We start from the raw sequence: 26,948 nt of genomic DNA on the forward strand, positions 1-26,948 counted from the left end.
CCAATGATTAATAATCAGGATGCATCGTTGTTTTGTTGCAGCTGTGAATTATGTGTGACATGAGCCAGGAAAGTTCATTTTGCTGTGCAAGCGTTACCTTCCCCTGGCAGCACTGTGACAAGCAAAACTGGAGCTGATCACGTCAGCAGTGAAGCCAAGGTCTGATGGATGGTAAAGATGCCCTTTCTGCCCTCACCATGGTCTGTGAAGCTCACTGAGGAAGAGACCATGCTCAGACAGCTGCTGCTACTCCTTTCCTTGTTTGGAGAATGTGCAGAGAATTTTTGTCTCCAGACTTTTCCAACTGTCACTAAAATTCGGGACCGAGGTAAGCAAACTGTGCCGTGGTGTGCTCTCCAGGCACACAGACTGAGGGAATTACATCTGTTAGGGAATCTGGACAGAGACTATGCAGCTGTGATCATGGATTTGGACTTTTAGGTGGGTTCAGATGGCAGCAGTCTCAGTCAAAATGAAACAGGAGCTGACCAGAAAGAGCAATTTATTGTTTTGGTTACTTGAGAACTCGCAATATAAATCCAAACATCCAGTACAGTAAGTCACCAGCTCATCAGCATAATAAATCTGGAACAATTCAGATACCAGAGTCTACAAGGGAAATTTATTAGCCATTTCTATGCAATAGAAATATCAGTGTGACACAACAGTGACAGCTATAAAAAGTCAGCATTTGTCTCAATTAGTAACGACATGCCCAAGCTGAGCACAGCACACATTACTCCTGCAGCAGGACCTGACCTCACATTACCACCTAGGAGTACTGCACAGGCCTTCGTATTGCTTCACTTCTGCACAAGCGGTGAACAAAAGTGCATACTGATGAATTTTAGGATGAGCCTGAAAGGTTGTTTTTTTTTGGCGTGGGGAGGATGCATAGAAATGCAAAACTCTTCATGAGCAGGAAAAGGCATTTAGAATAAATCTCCAGAGATTTACTGCAATAGGAGTCTCAAAATAGTCTCCCGAAGTAAACCAAGATGCATTCTCCTCAGAATCAATAAATACAGAATAGGGATTTAGTAGCTCTTGTGTAAGCCTGAGCCCATGTCGTCTTTAATTAAGTGAAAAAAAAGGGCAAATGTAATGTGAGTAGAATTTTCTTATCACATTTTGAATTTGGATTTCTCTACCAAGGTTAGTATCTTCCTTGGCTTTCTACTCAAAATTTAATAACTACAATTAATCACGTTCTTCAGTCACACACCTGAGCTGGACCAGGATGAAACAGAATACTCAAATGCCATCAAGCACACAGAGAGCTTGAAAAGCATTAAGAGTTGCTGTAGCTCTGAGGTCATAGCTGTATTCTGCTGCCCTCTCCTGTCACTTGAGTATCATTACAACAGTATAGGCTTATGGCTAAATACAAGACAGTTATGAAAATTCACGTCCAAATGCATAACAGTAAACCACCCTTCTAAAATGTTTATGGAGGTGTGCATCTTGTCTCAAAAGACCCTTTGAAATCTCTCTTTCCTCAGTGGTATATTGCTTTGCATAGTAGATTAATCTAAGTTATGGCTCTGCATATAGCTCGCTCTATTTTGAAAAAAAAAAAAGCGTTTCGATTACAAAGTCTAAGAGATACTTCAGGATAAAAGCTTCTAGATGAAATCTTTAATCCATAGAAACAAGAAGTTGTTGTCCTGATGACTCCAAGGAGTTCACGGTTTAACTTTCCAGCACTAAGAGATGCTGCCTACCAGCAACTGAGCCCCACTTGAAAGAACTCTCTTGGCAAGTGATTATACTTTGCTTAACTTTGCCCAGGGTGGATTACACAGCCTGGAAGTTGAGTGTTCTCCAGTTGCATGAGCAAGTAAACCCAGACTGGTCAAGGTTATTAAAGTTGGCGTACTGCTCTGGAAACGTAGTGGGTAATGACTCCTTGTTACTACTGGAATTCAGATTTTGGATCCCAAAAGGTGCATGCTCAGACCATTGGATCAAATTGACTAACACAGCTATTTCCCAGGTAAAATTCAGATAAGAAAATTCCCTCCCTCATCTTAAAAATTGGTACTGATGTATTTTATTAAAGATGTTAAAATAGAAACTGTCTAAATTACTGCATAGAACTAACACATTCAGGAAAATAATTTCAGCTTGCATAGAGTGTGTTATTTATCCTTAATGTAATTCTGTGGAAAACATACACATTTTAGTGCCATAAAGTTAATCCATTGAAGGTCTTACTGTGTAGATATGCTCATCCTGAAAGAAAACATAAAGACTGTATGTTCACTGAAAGAGCACACGAATAATGAACTCAGAAACAAGGAAAGAACAGAATTTATCTAGCTTTATTTTTTTTTTAATCCTGCAAAGGGATCCAGGAACAATAAAGACTGAAAATATGTTCAAGAAATTAAATGAAAGAAGATGAAGGGTTTACACAGTCACAGAGTGGGAGACCACCTTTGCTCATCATGTCTTTCTGGACACTGATTTATTCTGTCTGTAAGTAACCTTCCTCTCTGTATTTTACATCTGTTTCTGAATTTTATTAGTGCTCTCCTACTGTGGAGTAGAGACAACTGCATAATTTGCTTGGTTTTCTCTGATTGCTGTGTCTGTTGCATTTATGAAGCCACCACAGTTTATGAAATAGGTGTTTTTTCCATCTGAAGTGGATAATTCTTTCTCACTGCCTGTGCAGAGTTCTGTAGTGCCTACATGATCTAGCTCTTTAGAGGTGAATCTCTCAGGATAACTTCTGGTACCAAAGGACAAATTTTGGTCACACTTACACTGTGGAAAAATCCAGGAATTTCCTTGAGTTCAGTGGCATTACCCTGGTCTTGCCACCTAACAAGCCATCTGTACAGAAAAGCAGAGAACTATTCCTCCTGCTCCCATTTGCTTCCCATTGTAGAAAGCAGCTAAGGGATTGCCGCCTTCTAGAATCAACATGATGAGATGATTCAAGGAAACAAAGCAGTGTCAGGATCCGTCCTCTGGCCCTGACTTTGAACGCACTGTATCTTCCTTTAATTATTTTTTGTATCCATAATTTGTATCTTTTGAAATAAAAAACTCTACCATTTATTCTAATTGAACCTAGCATGTTATTAAACAGATATTCTTTTGAATTATTACCAGTTTAAGTGAGACAGATGGGCCAATTTCCTAAATGGTGATACCTGAATTTTTGAGGAAATCTGCCTTTCTTTCCTCCAGGGGCTGGAATCAGGATTAAGTCTGCTGAAGACAATCAAAATACTTCAGTGTGACAGCAGTGGGACATGAGAATTAAGTTTGCTAAATTTCCACAGTTTCTGGGGTGAATCTGAACAGCACCTGGAGGGGCACATCATAATGGACAGTTTTATCATGGGAACTTTCCATTCATTAAAATTGATTTTGCTTACACAAGAAAATCTTACCAGTTACACCAGCACAGTTATGCTGGTGTTACTAATGTAATCTAACTCATTATTCTATTGTTACGATATTACTGAATCAGCCAGTGGCACAAGAATCCTGGGCACGATTTGTGCAAAATCTAGAAAAAAACACTAGATGGTGATGTTTTCTCACGTTGTCCTCATGCACTGGCTCTAACTGACCTGCTGAAATGTCTTAGAAGTATTTTCATTTTTGATGACTGCACATTAAGAAAGCAAAAGGAGTTCAAGTAACTTTCATATACAATCAAGCCTCCTGTGCTTGAAATATTTGCACTTGACAATGAACGTAAGTATTAATGAATTCTAGCATGTAGTTGTTTAGACTGAAAGGAACGGATAGATGTTCTTGTACGAGTGGGGAGACAAGACTGGAAGAATATCTGGGGCCTCCGTACTTTTGTTTAGCAGAACCGACTGTTACTTATTTAGTTTATGTCACACAGTGAAAATCAGCTTTTAGCAATATTTCTCATCCACAAAGCAGTTTTCAGCTCCAGAATATTTAAATACATTCATCTCCAAGGAACCAACCCTAAACAGTATAAGGTGTGTGCAGTCAGTGCTAAAGTGAGAGCATCTCTTGTCTTTCTACCCTCATCGGTGTGCTATATAATGACAAGGACAGAGGCTGATTTAGATAGAGCTGAATAACTAAAACAAATAAGGAGATCCAGAGGACATGCCATTCAGATGAAGCTGGAGAAAAAACTGGTCTCTGAAGAGTTGCAAAACTTGTTAAAATAGATTTCTTAGATTGCATTTTGAGTCAAAACAATGTTATTTAAAAATACAAATATTTTTAGGCACAAGCTTAATATTTCCTACACATTATCTTTTTCCAATAAATGTTGCATGATACAAATATTGATTTTCTGAATCAATTATTTTTCAAAAATTTCATTACTGACATTCAAAAACAGGTTATGATTCTTAAAAATGATGGTTGTATTCAAGTTCTGAATAATTTTGCTTGAATACACAGGTGTTCATGCATATCCACTTTCTCTTTGAATTTCTGTATCTGTAGGGATTAATTGCAATAATGATAGCTCTATATAAAACTATTACAATTAGAGTGTCATCCTATGACACCTTGCAGCTGGGAGCTGTATGGACTTCAGTGAAAAGTGTTTTGTTCCCCTTGCCCTTTTCTTGGGTCCTGCTGTAACTGCTGCTGCTGCTGCAAACCACACAGCACTTGGGCAATAAATAGTGATGACAATCTCAAGCAGCCAGAAGAGGTCAGGGACAGGGCCCATTTTCTAATACCTCTAGGTCTTCTGAATCCTTCACTATTTCCTGGATCCGACAAAATTATTCTGGTTAGCTGTACAGGTACCCTGGCCAGCCATTCCCACTCAGAGATTGTCCACAAATGCATCACAATGGGAATGTGGACAGATCAGGAACACAAAGATGATTTTTAAAAATCAGAGTGTAACTGATATAATAATGAGACTACTTTCTTATGGGCTTGGGGTTTGTTTTTTTTCTCTCCACGTATAGTGACCTAAAATTGTGGTTTTAAGTTTGAGAAATAAGAATTCTCATATGAGGTTAATGAAATCATACTCCCCAAAAGCTGTTTTGGCCATTCATGTTACAGACCATATCAAACTATAATGAGTTTCTAACGCTTTAAAGTTTCGAGTTAGTAAACAGAAAAAGAAGCACATAATTCATCTCATACATAAATATATTTCTTTCTTTGTGTTAATAGGCATAAAAACAGAGAACACGGTATTACCTCTGTGCAATTTTTTACTGTTTCTTCTAAACCAGTTAACATAATTGTACATCCCAGACATCTCTGGCAGGGCCTTTTGTGCCAATAATGAGAAATAAGGGTGTGTATATAACCCCAGTTAGAGAAATCATCTGCAAGGTATTCATGGCTCAGAAGGAAATTGGAAGCGTAAAGTGAACTTGTTTGAATACATACAGTAAAAGCCTTTATTCAGTATCAGAAGTAAAAAGTAGTATTTTCCAATGTAGCTGGGTCATTTAGAAGCCTGCTTCCACTGACATTCAAAAACCCAGAAACTTCAATTACTGAAGGGCTTTGGTTAACTCTACTTTTTGAAATTCACTCATTCTCATAGTTATATTTTTCTTATATATTCCATTATATTAAAGGCTCTGAAATAGAAAACCAAAACAAAACAGAAGCAAGAACTATACGTGTGCTCATTTGTAATTTCTCTGAATTCAGTTAAACAGTAAGCTACTAAAAAACTTACTTGTAATGTGTTATCCTAAATCAAAGATTCCTGCTGAGTCAGAAGGCACAGTTTATAAATCAGACCCTAAACATGTGTAAGTAAACCTGGGCAATACATAAAAACTGTGGAGTTAGCACATTTGAAACAGAAGCTTTAAAAGTAAACCTTTATAAATCAACTCCCTAAATCAAAAGCGAAAACAACGATTCCTCTTGTGTTACAGACCAGTGAAAGTTACTCCCCAAGCAATTTGTGCAGATAAAGGTTCTGGTTTTAATACAGGTTGATGTATTTATGTATGGAGAAACTACAGACCAAAGTTAAACAAGAAACATAAAAACTCTGAGTACCAATCCAGAAACATTTTGACACCAAATAGTTTAACAGTTGGATAATTCAGAAGTATGTTGGGACAAATACAAGGTAGGGAATGACCACACAGCAAACAACAGTCAGCAAGGGGGCTTTCATCTTCTATAAATTACGCACAATTTAATTAGAGAAAAATCATTAGGCCTAAAGTGAGCATTTCCTACCAGTTGATACAATGTAGCTTTTAGACACTTATTAAACTTTCAGCGCCAAGGACTACACATTCATCCCTTGTTGGGAAACTTGTTTGTAAGTATTTATTTAAGTATACATTTGTACTGTGAGTTAAGCTCTGACTTTCAGAGTCTGGTATGGCTTTTACTTCACTAGAGTTCGGGCAGCATTTCAGGGACTGTGCTGGCAAATGAGGTGTCAGTGTTCAGATGGAACGTAAAGGTGAACATCTTACACAGAACCATAACATTACTTTGTAAACAATTTTCTTCTCCAGTTTTAATAACCTTTTTGAAACTCGCAGTTCCTTAAGGCCAGAAATTTCTCCTTAAAGTAGCCAGACTTCCACCCATTACTAGAGTCAATATTTAATGAGGATATTTGCACAGTGAATAAGGAGGGATTATGATAAAATGATATAGCTAGTAGTCAGTAGCAGGGTAAAACATACTATTTTAAAAAATCTAATGAGAAAATCCTTCAAAATTTCTTTATATTTTACAGTGGGAAGCTGGACAAATATACTTCTTTTTAATTTGGATTTCACTTCTAGGATTGACTCTGTCATTCTAAGAGCTGCAGTATTTGTAACAACTGTGTGTATATACATATCTATGTGCATATATGTGTATATATGTATTTATATATAGCTGGCTTCACCAGACCATACATTAATACACCAATCTGTTGAAGCAACACTAACTTTTCAATTCTATTTATGTTATACATCAAGCTTTATCTTCAGTGTGAATTACAGCCTTTCTGCAATTTCCAGATGTAGCTTCTTTCTTTCAAAACTAGTGATGAACCAGGTCTAAACTTCATTTAAGACTGCATTTTCATCAAGGACCTGCCAAGGCTGTTGTGCTTGTCAGAAACCAGGCACATAATGGAGCCCAGAAGGAACCATACGAGACCCAAGGACAGGGTATGCTTAGCTCAGTGTATCTGGCTGCTGCACGAACTTGCAGAGAAGATTAATTGAATCTGGAATCTGACTGTCTTTAGAAGAAAAAAAACCCTACAAACTCTTCCTCTTTGATAACGATTTTATAACCGGTGCTACATGCACAATATAAATCACATCTCCACTACACTTTTTTTTTTAAATCTTCTTCCAACAAGAATCTATACCCTAGTAAGAGAGAAGAGCAAGTGTTCAACAAATCCTTTAGATGCTTTGCTATTACCCTGTTTTATATTGAAGTTTCTGAGCAGAAGGTATACATCCATATATTAGAAACTATATTTTCTCTGTGTAAAAGACAGTTCTGAATAATGACATAAAGTATTCCAAAGTGCTTTGGCACAAAGGTGTGACAGAACAGTAGCAAAATCAGATTAACAAGTTTTTCCTATTATGATCACATCAGGGTATTGAGTATTCTGCATGACACCAAATATTAGTGCCCATTTTAGTAAAATTGTATGGTCTTCTGTCTTGTTCCCTCACTTTTAGGTGACTTGCCCACATGGGCTAACTAAGCAGGGCCAGTTCACTCATTGACATGAAAAGGATCAGAACAGCTATTAAATGTTTCCTCCACAGTGCAGGTGATTTTACTATTCCTATGATTCATCCCTTTTTCCTTACGTTTATTATATATACATTGTTTTGTGTTGTTTCTTTGGACCATGGGACATGTTTTCTCATATGCTTAAAAATGTGCATAGCACAGTATATTTAAGGTATGAGAGAACATTTTGGACTCCTTCTTCATACAAATAATACTGACCAATTAGTTGTTTGTGATTCAAGACTACTAGATTGTAAATTAGCTTTTGATCTCTGTGTCTGCTTGTGCAATTTCTCCTATGTAATATGATATATAGTTATTCTCACAGCTATATAAGAAGTCTCTCTTTTTGTACTTGTTCTGAATAAACACAAAACCAGATAAATTTTAATCTTTGAGTAAAAAAACATTGGCAATCCCTGAGAAATAGAAAGAAAACATCCTTTAAATCAAGACCTGAGCCTATGTCATTGAATGATTTATGGCAAAGGGAATTAATTTCTTGAAACTCTGAACCTATTTAAATTTTCTAAGTTTCCAGTATCCCACTGGAACTGGCCTGTTAATGTTTGGAGCGGTCTCCAGAGGGAGTCTGAATGACTCTTCTCTCACCTAGGTCAATCCCTCCTCTCCAACTGTACTGGCTGGACTGCTACGTGTCACAAAAAATGGTGAATGAGGGGTGGAAAGATGAAATCAAGCAAAGTAGCAGAATGATATAGAAACTTCATATCACGCTGGTGAATAAAAGCTCTATCCACAGTTTGGAGAAGTGTACATGATGTATCTGCAACATCTTTCTTATCAAAAAACATTTTTGTGTTTTCTCTGTTATTAACAGGATCCACATTCTCTGCAGATGTGGTCCAAGCCTTGGTTTTCCCTTTGAACATATGAGAAAGATCGCCTTTCAACAAGACTTTACATCTCCAGACTGGTATTTAAGCTCTGTGCTTCTGGTGGAGCTGAGCTACAAAGGACTTTTTTTGTCTGAAGTTGGTTTTGTACCTACCTTAGAAACAAGTTAATGCCAAAATGGAATAGTCCACACAAAAATTAGTGTGTTAAAATGCCATCTCACAATAAGATGACAATGTACGAAGAACCTATATCAGTGGGCTTCTGAGGAAAAGAAAGACTCTGCTGAAAAGCTTGATTTCTCTTCTGCTCAGGATGAACAAGAATTTGAAAGAAGAGATTCTTCTCATACAGATTTGAAGATCACAATCTGGCCTGAGAGTTAAAGATTTGAGCCTAGAAAGAGGCCCCTCCTCTCATCAGCCTTCACACAAAAATCAACTGCAAAGTCCTAAATCCAACATGAAGGCAAAGAAAAGGCATGAAAAGATGAAGAGAAGAAAAAAAGAACTGCATAAATCCAGCTAGAATAACAACGTACCAGAGATCTCATGTAAACATTGCCGACATTAAATTTCTACTTGTGTTATTTTATAGACTGAAACAGATTTAGTAGGTATGTCAGGCAGCCAGATTTCTGAGTGTTTATCAGAAATGAACATTCAAACTTTTTGGGGTCCATTCTTCGTCACTTAATATTCAAAATCTGTTGGATGTTATTGCAACCAGACAAATATATATTGTACCATTGAAAACAAATGCAGCTGAAATTAGACCCGGGTATTTCTGCTTAGTTAATGTATCCCTATGAAGAACGATCTATTTTAATGGAAACCAGTGGAAAAAACATCACCCATATACACAAGGCCAGGCCGTTCTAATAATTTTTAGCAGCTGAAGGAGAATACAGAGTATACAACTCCTATCAGGTTTAGAAGTTGAGATAAGATAGAGTACAATGTCATATAACAGAACAAGATGCAAAAAGATACTTGATATCCTAAAATTTTCCCTTTCTCTTCAGCATGAAGAGAAGCTGACAAGAATAAGTAGAGGAGTTCATAAGACATTCAGGTTGCTAAAAGCATATAGTTCATCAAAGAACGCTGATAACAACCAAAGGGAAAATAATCAGCCAAGCTCCCAACAGGGGATTGGCACAGTGCTGATGGCAAATGCAACTGAAACATAATTTTATCTCGTAGTCAGTCCTCTTCAAAATGTTCTATTCCAAGCTGTGTTTTTTTCCCCTCAAAACTTGCTTCAACAGACAAGGGTGCTTTTTATGAATGCACCTCTGTTATCAATTGCATCTGACATTGATATGGCATCATGCGTCACAACGCTGAGATGTGACAGCTTAAGCAGACATAAATATATGGACCTTTTTCACGATTCTGATTTTCAAGATTGCTTATCCAGATGTTTTCAGTGGGGAAGAATGGAAGATGATCACAGCCCCTTCACAGTAGACTAGTTTACATGGGAGGTAGAGTGCTGTGGTGGTGGTGGTGGTGATTTTGTGCTGGACTTCATAGTCTTTTTTGCTGAGTCTTCTGCCAAAATTTAATAGATCTGATTTCTATGGGCCATGTTCTTGTCTCTTGCTAAGCAGGGGAAATTTAGATATCAGGGCTACAGAAGAAGACCTATGGAAGAGTAGGAATTGAGTAGGAAGCTAGCTAGACAAGACAGTGTAGATAGTGACTTGCTCATCGTCTCAGAAACAAAAGTGGGTGCCTTGAGAGTCTGAATATGGTCTTATAACTTTTGGTGTGTTTTCTTATCTTGGGGTCAAGAACAACAGTCTAAAATTGTTTCAATTTATTAATGATGCTAAAGGACATTGACCTGAACTGGAAGGAATACAGGATGAGAAAACATGGGAGGACAAAACGCATCAGAGTGATGCATATACGACATAGTATATATATATATGCTTTTTAATAGTGATGAAGAAATCTCAAAAGATTTGGATAAACATCACTAAAAAGTTTGGATTGTTATCCTGATCTTATCTGAATCTTAAGACTGAGCTGGAAATCTCATAAGAATGGGCTTTCTCACAGTATTTCAGAAACATCCAGACAGATCGTAAATACTCATGGTATTTCAACAATTCTAGTTCCAGCCCTGGCTTTAACCTGGTGGTGTAGAGGCACAACAGGAAAATTAAGGGGAGGAGGGGAAAGAAAAGTTAACCTTTTAAATATTAAAAATCCTGCCATATCTAACTAAGGGAAGCAGTGACTGAAGAGTCCATCCCAAGGATGAACATAGTTAATGAAAGAGGAGTTATTTAGTGGAGTAATAAAAAAAGAAAGAAAGAAAAAAAAAAGACTTGTTTAGGAAAAGCAAAATTTAAGAGAAAGATGAGTGAAAGGAAAATAACTTCCTGATAACATTTTCTGTTTAGTTGAAGAGTTGCGTCTCAAAGGAAATAGCAAAGGTCTTATAGATTAGGACTTTCAGGGCATAAACCCAAATCCTTTGAAGTCAACAGGGATCCCATGATATGTAAATACAATACATACTGGGTGCTGAGCATAATCAGTGTTGCTTAGTACTAGAGAAACCAGACAGATGGCTTCCTTTAGAACAGATATAATTATACTGCATATTTCTTCCACAACTTTTAGCAAAAAAAGGTGTGGTTTTAATGGCTTCCATTCTAACCTCTTGCTTGGAGTCACTGACAGCTCTTCTGAGCTGAAGGTTACTGTGCTGATTTCTAGTGGAATGAGGTTACTTAGTTAATGGTTGCTAGTTAGAAAATGCTTATCATCTGAGCACAAAAAAGGTCGTAAGACCATTTTCCCAAACATTTTATGCAGAATGACTTGAACAATCTTCAGGATCAGAGATTTTGAGGCTCTCAGTTTTAATAACCCTGAAATACTGTGGCTTTGACTTCTGCTCTGATCTGTGATTTGTGAGCCTCTAATCCCATGGAGTTGAAGAGCCTAGCAGGGTTTACATTGCAGTCCAGAAGAGCTCAGACCACGCTGGACCTGGGTTTGCCAACATGAACAGATACAATGGTTAGCTTCAAACTTGTGCAGATATCTGTAAATATTACTGCAGACACATACTTTTCTTGACCCCGAGAAAAGCTAATTTCTGATCAGTTAACTGTGTGAAAGACACCACACAGTTTCAGTAGTTTATTATTTCCTTCACCCCTTCAAAGCTCCTGTAGGTAAGTGATAGCTCAAAAGCATGTGTGTGTGTTATCCAAGTATGTTCAGTTAAAGGCATAGCTGAATGGCAGACGATTTACTGTTCTTGTTTCTTCATCACGTAACTCAACTCTGTCTCATCGTAAGTCAAATGAATTGCTTATGGCGTGTTCTGCAGATGAATCAGCACTAGTGGTCTTACACCTGGTTTGCATTTGACATACAGGTACAGCGTGTTTGCATGTAATTGCTAGCTAGCCAGCCAGCAATGTATTTTTGGCGGGATCCTCAGGCAGATGGGTCAGATAGTGGTCTTCATAAATTTAGCTGTCCACATTGCCTTCCAGGTCATTCTTATCTGCTGTGTATAACTATGAGGGGCAGAGATATACTTGAGATACGGTACCTACTATGAGTATGTTCATATGGAAAAAAAAACTCAAGGAGCTATATACAAAAAGGCTCTGTGTCTTGTATTATGCTGCTGCTGGATCTGTAGCACTCAGAAGATACTGTAGGTGATGGCTAAAAACATAGAAATAAGCGTTTTCTTTTAAAGCATTTATTCCATTCTCAAGTAAAGATCTACTTGTACAATAAGTAAAACCTCTAATTAAAAAAAGGCAGCTTCATGACAAATCTGATGATAATCAGATTTCTCAGTAAGATTACATAGTGAAGATAACGGGATAGCTTAAACTAACAAGGGCCTGGATATGTTATACTCTAAACCAATGTAAAATTTGTAAAAATATACTGTGTTCTATACTTCTAGAGTGAACTTCAAGTGACCTCTGAGAGGGAATCTAGAGTAAACTGGAAGCAGGTTTTATTTACATATCTTTAAATGTCTAAAAGCAATACATCTACTCTAGATTAGATACCTAGTTCCTCTCCATAATCCACAAAGAGAAAAAAGAAATTTCAGAGTGAAATTCACCACAGTTATACCAGATATTTCCTTCAGAAAAGACGAAAATATCCAGAGATGCCTACATCTCTTTATTCACATATGTAATTTGTCTAGAAGATGAATTTAGATAAAGTACCTAATTTTTCAGGTGCCTAAGGATGCCCATCAAGTGTCTTCAGACACAGTGCCTAACTCAGCAGGCAGAGAGGAAGGATGTGAGAGAACATCACAGTGTTAAGCTTCATACAACCACCAGGTTTGCATTGTCTTTTAATCACTGTAGGTTTTTCACTGACTTTAAGTAATGGCATTGCTGCAGCACAGAAGTGGAGTCACAGATGGATAAATATAAATCAGACTCCTACTGTTAGTTCAAAACCGAAGATATATAGGTTTTTTTGCAGTACATATTCTCTTTCAAATTACTTCTTTTCATTCCTGATTTTGCAAATGACTTATAGAATAACAAGAATCATACCTTTGTGACTGCAGTGGTTTCTTTAGAAGACATTCAAGCAGAGAAAATCTTAAGTTCTGCCACAATAAATCCTCATGCTTCTGTTGTTCCTGTCCTCCCCAATAACTGATTCTCCCTGAAGCTGAAATGGGATAACTGGTGCAGAGCATGTTTCCAATTTGCCTCATGCAAGAGTTGTGTGAGCATCAAGGTCAGCAGGACAGAAACATGCAGTTTCTCTCCTATATTTCCCACAGTGTTTCAGATCACTACCATCATTTGCAAGCACGAATCCTTTGTTCAGAGTTAAAGTAAACCCCAAATTGTTGCTCAATCTCTGGCAGTAGGTCATTTTACTTTTCTTTTTATTAAACCTTTCAGACAGACTTTTTGTCTCTTTCCTTCTTCTATTAGTTTATTTGGAAATCTGGCAGCAATCTAAAATACTTCCAAATGTGATATGATGGACCTGCAATCAACCATTAAAGCAGTGCTTTGCATATCTGTGGTAGCAAGAACATGACCCTATATTTGTTGCCCTGTTTTACATCATGTATCACTTTGCTGTGTACAATTTCAGAGAAGTTCAAAATAGTTTTTACTGAGGGTTTTTTTTTTTAAGTGGTCAATTCAACAGATGAATTTGGAAAGAAATCTCTTCACCTCCCCAAACTGTAATGCTAATAGATAAAATCTGAAATGTTCTTATTTCATGCAGTTATACATTCTCTGCTATACTGGTTTTATTTTTATGAACTGCTCTTGCCAAGGTTCAAACAAACTACAGACATTTAAAATGTGAATACTGTATGTTGGTCACCTTTGAAATGCTCTTATAATTTTGAAAGTTCGTGGAAATATTTTCCAGATAGACAGAACCAATAGTATTGGTATTTCACATAAGTGGGAAACCATTGAACACTCATATCCTTGATGTCCTCTGTATTAGAAATTTCAGACAGTGCTGAAAATAGTCAGACCCATCTGAAAGTGGAGGATTTTTTCTTTTATTTGTGTGAAAAAATGGAATAAATTAATCTAGTGAATAAAAAAAATATCCACAGAAAGGGTGCACACTGGTAGAGAAGCAAACATTGCATTATTCTTGCAGCTATTTCATAATACTTATAAAGGAAAAGACAGTCTTTTTGAAAAACTAGTAGACTTTATTTAAAAAAAAATTCAGGAGCCCATTTCGTCTTCCTATGCCTTCATTCTTTATTTTTAAAATGTAAAAATGAATGGTGAAATGTATATCTCGGTATTCGTAAAATGAGAGGTATCTCTTTATCTTTAAAATGTAAAAATATGAAATTAAAAATGCTTCCTGACTCTTTAATTTCTATGCCACCTTTATTCATGTTGTAAATTCTTTTCCCTTGTGCGTGACAGAATTGAGCCCTCAGAAATTCCTAATCCTGTAGCATCTACAAAAAATATAGTGATATAAGTACTACTGCACTTACAGGACTGGGACCAATAGTAAAGTTAAGGTTTATCTATGACCCTCTACAAATCAGTTTTGACTTGTACTGACAATAAATGTCTGGAACTTTGCAATTCTGCTACTGATACTGTACATCTTATTTATATAGTACATTACAGAACACTGTAATTCCTATAGAAAATGAAGCTTTGGAAAAATAGCAGCAGTCAGTAAAATCCAAAAAGGAAAACCAATTAATGTAAATTATATGGTTCTGCAACTATAACTGCAGCATTGTAGTGGGCAGGCTTCCAGTTTGGAAAGCAAGTCAGATTGCCTTTTCCAAGGATTTACTTTTATTAGTGCAACAATACAGCTACATCTCAATGCAACTAATGCCAGCCCACCATTTTGACAAAATCAAGGTAAGACACATCTGATTAACCAATGAATGGTACAGGAAAGGTTATATGTGTATACCCAGGCCATTTTTATTTACCTAACAGTCAGTACCTTGTCTTTAATGCTTGCTTTTACTCCAGGGCTGCATGTATATTTTAGTTAATCCAAGTAAAAAAAATTGTTATTTTTAGCACTGAAGACAAGGACTGAATTATTGTTTGAAAAGCTACATTACATATTTACTTAATTTAATTGTTAGCATTGTCTACATAGTCTTAAGTAAAAGTGTCATCAAAAAGTAAATGCTACAAGAGTCTGACTTCACAACCTGACTACTGTTACAGTAGTTTAAATGGAATTCCAGTAGGTCAAAGTTTCCTCCAGTTACCTCCAGTTTTTTCATGTTCTAATTTCAACAATATACCTTAAGAGACTTTTTTTTAAACTATCCTCATGGACCAATTCATCTACAATTTGCTATACTTTGTAGGTTTAAAAGCCCCCCACATGTCTAAGCTGCAAGAAAAAATGCTGGACACATCAATAAAAAGGTAATATAATTCAAAACAGCTGCATATAACATGCCATTATACAAACTGATACCATATTTTACCCCATTTTGTGTTATTATACTAGGTTAATCTTCAATTCTTACAGTAAATGTTTTATCCAAAGGAAAAAAAAAGAGTAAAATTAATTGTATTCGAGAATAAAGCTACATCTAACCATACTAAAATATCAAAACTGTTGTGCTGTTGCTTTATCATATGCCTATTTCTTGCATTCTGAAATACAGTACTAGTGTTGAAAGTATGTTATCTGATAAGCATTGTGATTGTACATTTACATTTAAATGTGATTATTTATATTCTGTGATGATGTGTCAAATATAGAGCTAGGAAAAGCATTGTCTGTAAAACATTTAAGTCAAATATTTGGTGTTCAAAAGGTTGATGTTAGCCATTCAAATTATAGCATCTTTCCTACAGTATTAGTTCTTAAACATTATCTGTTTCTCTGCAATCTGAGCTATGATTTGTTCAAAGAGTTAAGGGTTAATTATTTGACATAAGGAAATTTCTATTTTAACTTTGTGATTTGTCTTTTCCATGATTATTCAACCACAAAATTGTATGCTACATCTTTAGGAAAGACCTCTTCATGTTCCCATTCAAATCATCCGCAAAATTGCTATTGGCTTCAGTGCTTCAGAACTACAATTTAATCCCAAAATGAAATTTCTTTCTTAAACAAATGAACTGTGGGTTCTGGACTGAAACTAGCTTTTCATAAACCCTTGACTGCACAAGTACTCAAGAACAGTGAATTTAAAAACCTCTAACAGACTGAATTTGTTTTTCTAATTGATCACATCCTTTATAGAAGTAATTTGAATTGTTTCTATAACTAGTTATTGAATCAAAGCAGGAGTTGTCTGTTCAACAGAATTACAATTTTATGGCTGGCCTGAGCTTTTATTACTGCATTTCCTAACACCAGCATCCCCTCATGACGTCAGTGATGAGGACTCAAAGATGAGATTTTTTTAATGAAGGTAGAATTTCTTTTATTTACTCATTTTGCCAGATCTAGAGGAATTGATTAAGAAGTGGCAGACCTCTCCCTCGAGGAGCCCCAGTGCAAAGTTGGTGAGGGACTCTCTTTCAATAAACTATACTAATTGGTGACCAAGTTATTCTGCTGCTAGCTCAGTTTCCCTTTTAAATGTTCCTTCTCAGCAGCATCTCTCTGTGATGGACAGAGTTTGTATGCCTTAAACAACTTGTTTGACAACTCTGGCTGGAGGAGGGTATGGGTGCAACAGAGGCCTGCAAGTCTGGCAAGAGATAAGGGTTGTGGGAACAGAACAATACCCCTGCTGTGCCTTAATTGTTGTGATTTACAACTCTGGCTGGAGGAAGGGATAAGTCCTGTGGAGGCGGGATGGTATCTTTTCCTTGGGGTCAGCCTACATGTGCGACAACTTTGCAAGGCCTCAGCCACGCTTGTGCAGAAGCGGGGTCATACAGCGGACACCACAACTAGGGGATCACGACCACCAGACACCCCTTGGGGGACCACCGACTCATTTCGAGAACAATCTAAGACTACAAAGCGCAGGCGTCCCAATTAGCATGGGAAGCGAGGAGAGGGGGGGAGACAAGAGGGATGTTACCACCCTCTCTTATCTCGCATGCAAATGACCTAAAGTATTTAGACCTTCTCACTTGGGATGCTGGTGCGCGCTCCCGCCCGCCACCTGAGGACCGATCCTGCAAGCGATTTACCAGAGGAGCAACTCTGCAAGCAACTTAGCAACTCTACAGACAACTTACATCGCTGGATCCAAGGGTGGTGATCTCTCTTTTCCTCTCTCTCATAGTCTCTATCCTCTTTCTCTTTTCCTTTTCCCTTTTCTCTCTTTCCTCAATGCCTTTAGAAATCCAAGACACCTACAACCATGCAACTTTCCCTGTATTAATAAATTGTTCTTAATTTCATACCAGTTATTTGGTGTCGTTTCACCTTAATTTACTCCAAGGGATTTATGAACTAGTTGCGACCAGGTCATAACACTCTCACAGTCTAAGTGAGCATCACAGCAGGCATGGTTAAACAATGGAGTCATGGTCTTCAGTGATCTGGTGTAAAGCTTGTGCTCCTCAGGCCCTGTGGCTCATGAAGTATCCTCACAGTGCATCAGGTTTCCTCCTATATCTTGATCCCACATCAGACACAGGGAGGAAGGTGTGATATTGTGCCAAAGCTGGATTTTTCCCACATTTGAATCCTCATCTGAGAGGGATCTTTCCCTCTGTCTGTCTCCTGTCTCTAACCTGATTGCCAATCTCTCTTCATGTGCTGAAGCACAGGCATGTGGTCTCAGCATGTGCCAAGCTGTAAATGGCCTTGTGATGCAGGATGGACTTGCAGATGACTTGTATATTATCAGATGACTTGTATATTATCCCACAGAGGTCTGTGAGCAAGAGGCTCAGTTTTTCTCTGCTCCCCTCATCTCTGCTGATATCAAGGAAATATTCTACCTACATTGCCCAACCAAACATGGCAGAACAAGTCTTCATTCTGCTGAATACTTGTTTCTATGCCAGGAGAAAGACTGTACTTGGAAGACTATTTGTAACAGACCATCTGTTGACTCCTGCCATAACACTATAAAAAAAGCAATCTAAATAAATATTTAACTAAAAAAAATCCAAACAAACCCCAAACAAAAAAGCAAACAAAACCACACAGAAACAATCCATCTAACTAAATACATAGTCATTTTCCGTCTAAAAGTTGTATTTAATGTTTGGGGTGGAAAACTGTATGCACGTCTATATATAAAGAACACCTAAGGGAAAAGAGTCCAGCAACTTTAAATCATAATATAGACAAACCTCATACTCAAGTTAATCATCACAAACCAGTACAGAGACACATCCTTTTGTTCTCTGCTCTCACATTCCGAGATGGATCCTGTATGGATTTTGCTCACAAGAAATATTAAAGCAGTAAACTTTTTTCCCTCCACATTCCTACAGACCCATAAATAGGGTGGCAAGTAAAAGAAGTGTATGTCAGAAACGCTCCAGCTGTTCCCCACACTCAGTGCTCATTCCTTTTCCAGCGTACTCCTCACCCAATTTTCTTTATTCAAAACACACAAGAAAAATACCAGCTAAAGCGAAGAATATTTCTCATGGAGGCTTATATGCCTTCATCTTACACTCTTCTTGCTGCCACACCCTCAGGCAGCCCTTTTCTACTTCATCTGTAAAATGCACACAGGAGTACGAGGAGCTGCTCTCTCCCAAACACTGCCTAGCACCATTGCCAATCTGTCTCTGGCCCTCACAACCCACCAAAGTCTGGTTTTAAGTGATCAGTTGCTCTTGCCAATGTAGTTTTCATCCTTGAACTCAGATCTTTGAGGCCTCCAGCCTTGGTTTCCCACACCCTTGATAAGGATTTTTTTCTACCAGCCAGCCCCTGTTTTTCTGACTGCCTCCTTCTCCTCTGCATATATCAGCATTTATTAAAAATGAAAGATATCCAGAAGGAGGAGTTCCAGCTGACAAATATTTATTTGAAATATTCATGCAGAGCAGAGGTTTAACCTAAACTCCTGCGTCCTAAAGGCGTCTGTCTTCCTTTTCTACACACTTTCGAAGCCTGGGGGCTTGTCCCTGTGAGGCACATGAGAATGACTGGAAAGTACTACACTTTTGAATGACTTGGCTCATAAACAGTTTTCTTTTTCACCCTTGGTAAGGGCCAGCACTAGACTCATAAGCTCAGGTCACACATATGTACAGGATGTAACTTGTGTTGTTATCTACCAACATGTGGAGGAGCAATAGGTGGGGGGAAAAACAGTAAATACAACAAAGAGGCTGGACCTCTTGGTGACTGATTTCTGCACTGGTCTGGCAGCTTGTATAGACCCAGGCAGTGGGCGTAGTCTGCCAGACTCTGCTGACCTTTACATCTGCCTGGTGCAGATGGGTCACCTTGCTGCTCCTTGCTGCTCCTGCAGGATTCTGCACTCAGGGAACACATATACATGTATTTACCCTGTGGGTTTCTTTCACGAGCCAAGTTTATAAACATTCTGCTCATTGTAGGCAGCCCAAAGGCCTGGCCTGGAATCAGAGCTGACCAGCATCCAGGGATGTGACTCAAACTCTCAGGAGAAGCAGAGGCTTCTCCTCAGGCCTGTGTGCAGCAGGAATGGTGAGGCAGGGGAAGGGGGGAGATTTTGCAATTAAAAGCTATTCTTAGAGCACTCAATCAAAGTCAATGCTATGAGTTGTTAAGTGACAACATATTGTCCCAGCAACCATCAAAGCTGTTACAGTTGCCCAAGACAAACACTTTTGCTCCCCTAGCTACTCGAGACTGTGGGCAAATGACAGTATCCAGCAGTCAGCTTATGAAGACCTGGATTCACAGTGGTACTTCAGAAGCCACTGGTGGTACTAAGCAGATTTTAATACTGGGAATGTAACAGGGATGTAGGTCATGGCTGCCCCAGCCCTCAGCTGAAGCCTCCATGACAATTCCTGTCCATTGCTGGCCATCACAGAAGCCCACTGAACTGAGACCTCCAGCACAGATGGTATAGCCCAATCTAACAGTTTACGCTGACTCTAATTTAAGATTTTTGTCCGTCTGGGTAGTTCACACAACTGACCTGAATAAAACAACAGTAAGCACAGTAATCCCTAAAACGTATCTCCAAATGAAAAGCAAGGATAGACAGTTTTTCTAAACCTTTTCCTCAGAGACATGCTTGCCTAGAGGTGCTTCTGTTGCTTGGCCTCTAGTCTGTCTTTGAACTAGCCCATTGAATGAGCTGGATTTGAAATGTTCCAGAGAAGCCCTTGAAGGCCACTTCCTAGCGGCATGAGAGACAAAGTATGACAAACAGTGGACAAATCCCAAGTCCTCTGAACTCAGTTTGCTTCAAGTAGAAGTGATGCTGTCCTCAGGCTCCTCTTAAAGCCAAAGGTATCCCTCATGATTAAGTAATTCCCATAGACTTCATCATCTGTGAAGTCATGGAGACATCATCATAAGTCTGTCATTCTCTAGCAAGTCAAGCCAATCAGCACTTTGGCTATCAATGGGTCAGTTTGGGACATCATTAACGTTGATTCAGAATGTTAAGATGGCCAGAGGGCCTCTTCCTGAACTGAAGAGAGAGCGGGGAGCAGGGAAGGTTAAGGAAGGGCAACCCTGAGCCTACCTGTCTGCCGAAGTAATAGTCATTCAGGGATGCCTCTGTTTCTTGAGCCCCACAGGTACCATATGCATTATGTTACATGATAATTTGAAAGACAGTTCTGTCCCAATGTAGTAGATGAGTGGGGAAGATACAGAATATTTGCATGCTGCATGACAGTCTCCTCACCTCTGCAGACTTCATATCTGTTATTAGTGTTATGAGTGCAGATCTTGGTATTTCACTCTCTCTAAAAGAGAGAGAGAAATAAAATCTACTACTGTAGTATATTACAGATATGTCTATATAGTAATCAGGGAAAATGTACAAGACTGAGCACAGAGTGTGTGGCATAATGCTGTATTGGTTATGGCACATGGCTGTAGTGCTCCTTGAGGAAGGGTTGCTAACAGGACTCTTGCATATGGGGTCATTCTAACCTGCATTTTGATGGTGTGTCAAGAGGGTGCTTCAGGAGCCAGATGATCTTGAGTTTGATGCCTCTCTTCTTTGACGTTTGCATTAAACCGAGCTCCGTGTTCCCCCCGTGTTCCCCCCAAATGCTCAGTGTGCCAGAGCAATTTAGCAGGCAGTGAACTTGGCTCACGAAAGCTGCGTGGAGGTACTAAACTAGGATAGACCTGTTTCCTGTGCCAGGTCAATGTTCTCTAGCCCTGAGGCCAGCTGGCACTGTCCTGCCACACCTATACTCTCAAACATGCTGTCCAAAGAGAGTGGCTGCATCCAAACTGCCTATGCAGAATTGTTGTTGGGCCAGGTTTAAGTCCCACACTACATCCAGGAATTGTTATGGAAAACTTTTAGTTGACCTGCAACAAAATGGTTCTGAAAATTTAAGCATATGGATGAATGATGACCAGGACCTGTGCTTGTGTCATTACTTTGCTAACGTTGACATAAACTGGTGCTGGAACACAGTGGTGTGTTAATGGTCACTTATTCTCCCAGCACTCCCATGTGGCAGAGAAATACCATTCAACCATTTTCTTAATTAGGGCCTGAGGCCAAGAAGTTAGAACTGATGTACAAAAACACATTGGTTGAAGGAACAGTCCTTGCTTTGCTTCATATTCTGCTAATTGCTCTCTCAAGGGCCCTCTCTCCCTTTTGTTTTGAGCAGGAACTATTTAAAAGTTTTTCTCATACCCATCCTTCTGCAATGATACTGAAAGGTCAGCCTTTATTCCACCAACATAGTCATGACTTCTCACATCACACAATTTGTGCCGTATCCCAGGAAGCAGCTTAAGGTCACTTCATAATATTTCAAATTTCTCCTGGAACCTGTCCTCTGCTGACAAGCAATGTAAAAAATTAGTGCTTAATAAGGAAGTAGTATACTGAGATATTTCTTGTCACTGATACATACTTCCTTGATCTCCTGAGTGTTGGTTTTGCTTGTTGTCTTACCATTATAATGGACATTTTTTCAAGGAGCAGGACACTCTTTTTCTTCTACATAGTGCTTACAGTAAGACAGGGTACATGTCTGTGACAAGGATATTTCAAACCAGTAATGCAAATAACATTAATTTGATCCTTTTGTTGGTCAATTCACACAAAAAAAAGAATAGCTTACAGCATTTACAGATCAACTCTTACTTTAAAATCCCATATGAAAGGCACAAAAAGGAAAAGGAGAAATGAAGGTACACAAAAAGTTAAAAATTATTAGAAAGTACTGAAAGAAAATTCTCTTTCCACATTCCTATTGTTCATTACTCTCATTAATTTGTCTTTTTATAAGATGTTCAAAGTTGTAATGAGAAAGACCATATATATTCCTTTCTCTGTGGCTCATTTCTATTTTTCATGTATATCCATGACAGTAATTTCTGAATATACAATTGAAAATATATATTTTTCTCTCTTAGAGGTTACTGGGAGTTTAAGATGGTGTAAAGTAGAAAACTCAGCTCCAACTCATGTTCTTTTCACCTCACTCCACCCTCAAAAAAGAAAAAAAAATCAGGATAAAGTGAGTTTAGTTTGACATCTCAGCTGGTTTGTTACTGCCTATGTTAAATTTGGGGAAAAAAATGCTTTGATAAAACAGCCATTTATTTCCCTGTCAGATATAATGAAAGTCAAATGAAAGAGTCAGTTACAAACATATACAAAAGTATATCCTAAAGCTCAATATGAAGACTCACATCAGAGAGGGTCTGAAGAGTGGTAAAGTCACGTAAAGTTATTGAAAAAAGTGCTTTAATTTACAACAGATTTTTGTTTTCACCAACAGCTTAGGACATATCAATGATTAACTTACAGGCTGGGTGATCGTAGGTCTGAAGAACTTCAAACTTGTTGAAGTATCTGGAAAACTTGTCAGATACTACCCGTCCTCTCAGGCCCTGAAGGATCCGTACAACTACACACTGTGGCTGCACTAAAAACATTGAAACTTCCTGAATGAGCTCAAGACCTCACTCTTGACAGGATAGTCAAGGAAAGAGAGTGCATTTCTGTGTGCATACTGCAGTACTGAAGAGCAAATGTCCTGTCTGAGCTTTAGTTTGATGAAGAGGAAAAGGCTGCATGCAGAAAAACTGCCAATTTACTGTTCCATAATTTTTGTTCATAAGTATGCAGTATTCAAAATACTAACAAACTCACTGTAGCAGTGAGCATTAACTGCATTACATAATAATAATGGGACTATTGGAATTGTTGAGGGAGACTGTGTGGTATCCATGCAGCCCACACAATGTGGTGATTGTCATTTTAGACTTTATAGTGGTGTTGTCTCTCTGTGGACATATATAAGTATATGTATATTTATGTGTGGTTTTAAATCTAGCATACATGTATATGTACATATGTATGTATGCATGTATGTATGGCAGAATCTGTTTAAAGACATTTTGCACCATCAATCAATCAATCAGTCAGGTTGGAAGAGACCTCTGGGATCATCGAGTCCAACCATTGCTCTGACACACACCACTAAGTGCCATGTCCAGTCTTTTCTTAAACACGTCCAGAGATGGTGACTCTACCACCTCCCTGGGCAGCCCGTTCTAATGTCTAATGACCCCTTCTGAGAAGAAATTCTTCCTAATGTCTAACCTGAACCTCCCCTGGCGAAGCTTGAGGCTGTGTCCTCTTGTCCTATCGCTAGCTGCCTGGGAGAAGAGGCCAACTCCCACTCCGCTACAACCTCCCTTCAGGTAGTTGTAGACTGTAGATGTAGACATCTAAACAGCATCTCTTTAACCATCCAGCGACAGTGGGTGAAGCATTCTCCTGAATCACGGGAACTACCCAACGCCAGAAAGCAGCAAGAAGGATCTTCATTCTTGCACGAAGGCGACAGCAGACATGAGGTAGAGAAGGGAGTGTACAGCGCAGTAGGTGATTGCTTCTCCTCAACCTCCACTTTCGCAAGTGAGATAGATGTCCACACAGGATTTATAATCTGGATCTGTTCTTGAGCTGCTCCCTGTTTGCATTTAGGTAGATGATTACGAATTAAGGCCCAGTTCAACCTTTCCTTGGACACTTTGCTATCTTTTCACTTGGTGCAATGAAGGCTCTGTTAGAATAATGGAGCATAAGAGTAATCTTTCATACATAGTGGTATGCAAGAATTTGAATGCAAGTATTTAAATACAACATAATGAACAAATCTAGAATTCAACACTAATATCTTAATGTTTAAAATAAAATAAAGCATTCTTTAAAGTGCTCTTTTATTTTTCTTTTTTTTTTTTTTAAACCACTAGTCCTTTTAAGGAGAACCACCCAACATTTCCATTTGGATGCAACTTCACTATGCAGACTTAATCTCTTCTGTTGGGCCAACATAATCCAAAATGACTTGTGAGAAAGGCTCACAATATTCCTTAGGCAGAGCAACAAAATCCCCAAGATTTAAGTTGCATAAGATTTCACTGATAATAGCATCTTTGGTATTTGGTAATGAAAAAAAATCTGAGGCATAAATCATTGACTTTGTCAACATCTAGTACAGCCTGATGATTGCAAGAAAAGATAAAAGCTCTGATAAATGTTTTGCTATTTATAAATGTAGTAAGCATGGTTAGGAGTTCTTTAATTAAAGATTTAGTGCTCTCAGTCCCAGGCCTCTTGCCCTTCTCTCCAGAGACGCAGATGCATCTAAAACCCATATAAAGTCAAACATCCCTGCCTGGTTTTAAATTTAACATAGCTGCCTAGTCAGGCTATTGGTCTTTGTCAGATAGTGGGTTACATCCACATTTGCTGAGCTTCCAGATAAAACAGTGTAGTGCTGAAGCCTCCTTAACTACAAAGAATTAGTACACATGAACATTGCTATTTTTAGAACTGGGCAAATACTGGAAACAATTACTGTGCTAAATTGCTTATTATAAATAGCAGAGTCTAGTTTCTTTCCAACATAGAAAGGAAATCACAAGCAACTGTAAATATCATCATAAAGGACCCTCAGAAAGGGGAAAAGTCTTGTACTTTAGCACTGAGGATCTGGGAAGCCAGATTTTCTGCTGTTTATTTCTTATGTGACCACAGGCAAGTTATTTCACCTTGTCCCTGAGACAAATACAATTTCTCATTAGTAATTAGGCAGTCTGGAGTATCAAGGGATTGGGACTGCAGAGCATCTTGAGACCCCTGAGTCTCACAGCAGAGGTGACTCCTCTGGGGTCTGTGCACCAGGTGGCCTCTGAACAGCGCTCAGGAGCGTTCCTCCATTGCAGATCAAAACTATTGAGATCTCTCTCATAAAACTTGCAGGTTTCTTTTGGAGGCTCAAAAATCATTGTACTAGACTTCCTATCACCCAAGCACAGATGTTACCAAGAAGAGCTACAAGCATTCAAGATTCCCTCTGACACTCCTGGCAATAAAGAATTTGCTTCAGGATTTTCACCCACAGCACAGTACATGCCCAAATCCTGAGCACCAGTAATAGCTTTGCTATGTCCAGCTTTCAATTAGTACAACACATCAAACACCTTCAACACAGTTACTCCAAGTGCAGATAGAACAGATTCTAACTGCCAAAGCATTGCAGATACCCCAACACCAAATGTGTAGCTCGAGGCATCCCATCACAAATCCACTTGTAGCTCATGACAGAGACTTGCCATGGAGCTGGTCTCCAGTCCTGCCTTTCTGATAGACAGGCCCAGGCATGAGGACCTGTATGAGAAATGAAAATGCCTGCCTCCCCTTCAGCAGCATATAATTACTGATACCAATTCACAAGCATGAAGTTCCCTGACCCATCACTACAACCACACTGCCATCAGAAAGTTCCCTCCTTTCCCAACAGATGCTGGATTTCATCTTATCCTGCCTTTAAACAAGTCTTTTTTCAAAAGGAATTGCTCCTTTTCACCGTTCCCTGACTTACCTTTCTCCTCAGAAACTGCTGCTGCCACTATGATGCTCAGATCACAAGGAGTCATGACATTTCCCCTCAAGGACTTATCTTCTGCTGAAGCTCCCTCTTGTTCTCCTTCGAGGGATGATTGGACTCCACACTTAATAGCAGAAGTCAGAGGTTCTTTTAGAACTTGCTTAATACTTGATTCCTCTTTTCAAAAGATGAGTTGTCAGCCTCTTCATACACAGATATTGCCAGCCAACGACTGAGTACAGGTACTGCTGGGATGGATAGTCTGTCATGTTCTCGCTTCCTGTCCACCATGGTCAAGAATTAAAGTTAAAGGCTCGACTGGCACTATGCAGTCAGAAAGTAAGACCTCTCGGTTTAGATATCATCATGTAGCATTAATCTGTGAGCACCTATGTTCTCATTATCATAGAATCATAGAATGATTTGAGTTGGAAGGGACCTTAAAGATCATCTAGTTCCAACCCCCTTGTCACAGGCAGGGACACTTTTCCTCTAGAACAGGTTGCTCAAAGCCTCATCCAACCTGGCCTTAAACACTGCCAGGGAGGGAGCATCCACAGCTTCTCTGGACAACCTGTTCCAGTGTAAGTCAATACAGTGAGTAGAATTTTGAGAAAAAATATTCTCATCTAAAAGTAGACACCTGATGTAGACACACACCTATGTCAGGATTCAGAACTCTAAGCAGAAACCTAGTGCCATTTGAGACACTCTAACTTACCCAAGCTATCTGCATAGTACCAGCAGATATGACATGGTGCCTATAGGAGACCTGTATTCTTTTAGAGAAGCAGCTAGATAACAGGTACAATACTGTACTGTACCCAAATTAAAGAAATATGTGCCTACAATAGGTTTAAAACCTATGTTTTATACCTAT

This window comes from Nyctibius grandis, chromosome 1 (genome assembly GCF_013368605.1).
Source record: "Nyctibius grandis isolate bNycGra1 chromosome 1, bNycGra1.pri, whole genome shotgun sequence".
Taxonomy (NCBI): Eukaryota; Metazoa; Chordata; class Aves; order Nyctibiiformes; family Nyctibiidae; genus Nyctibius; species Nyctibius grandis.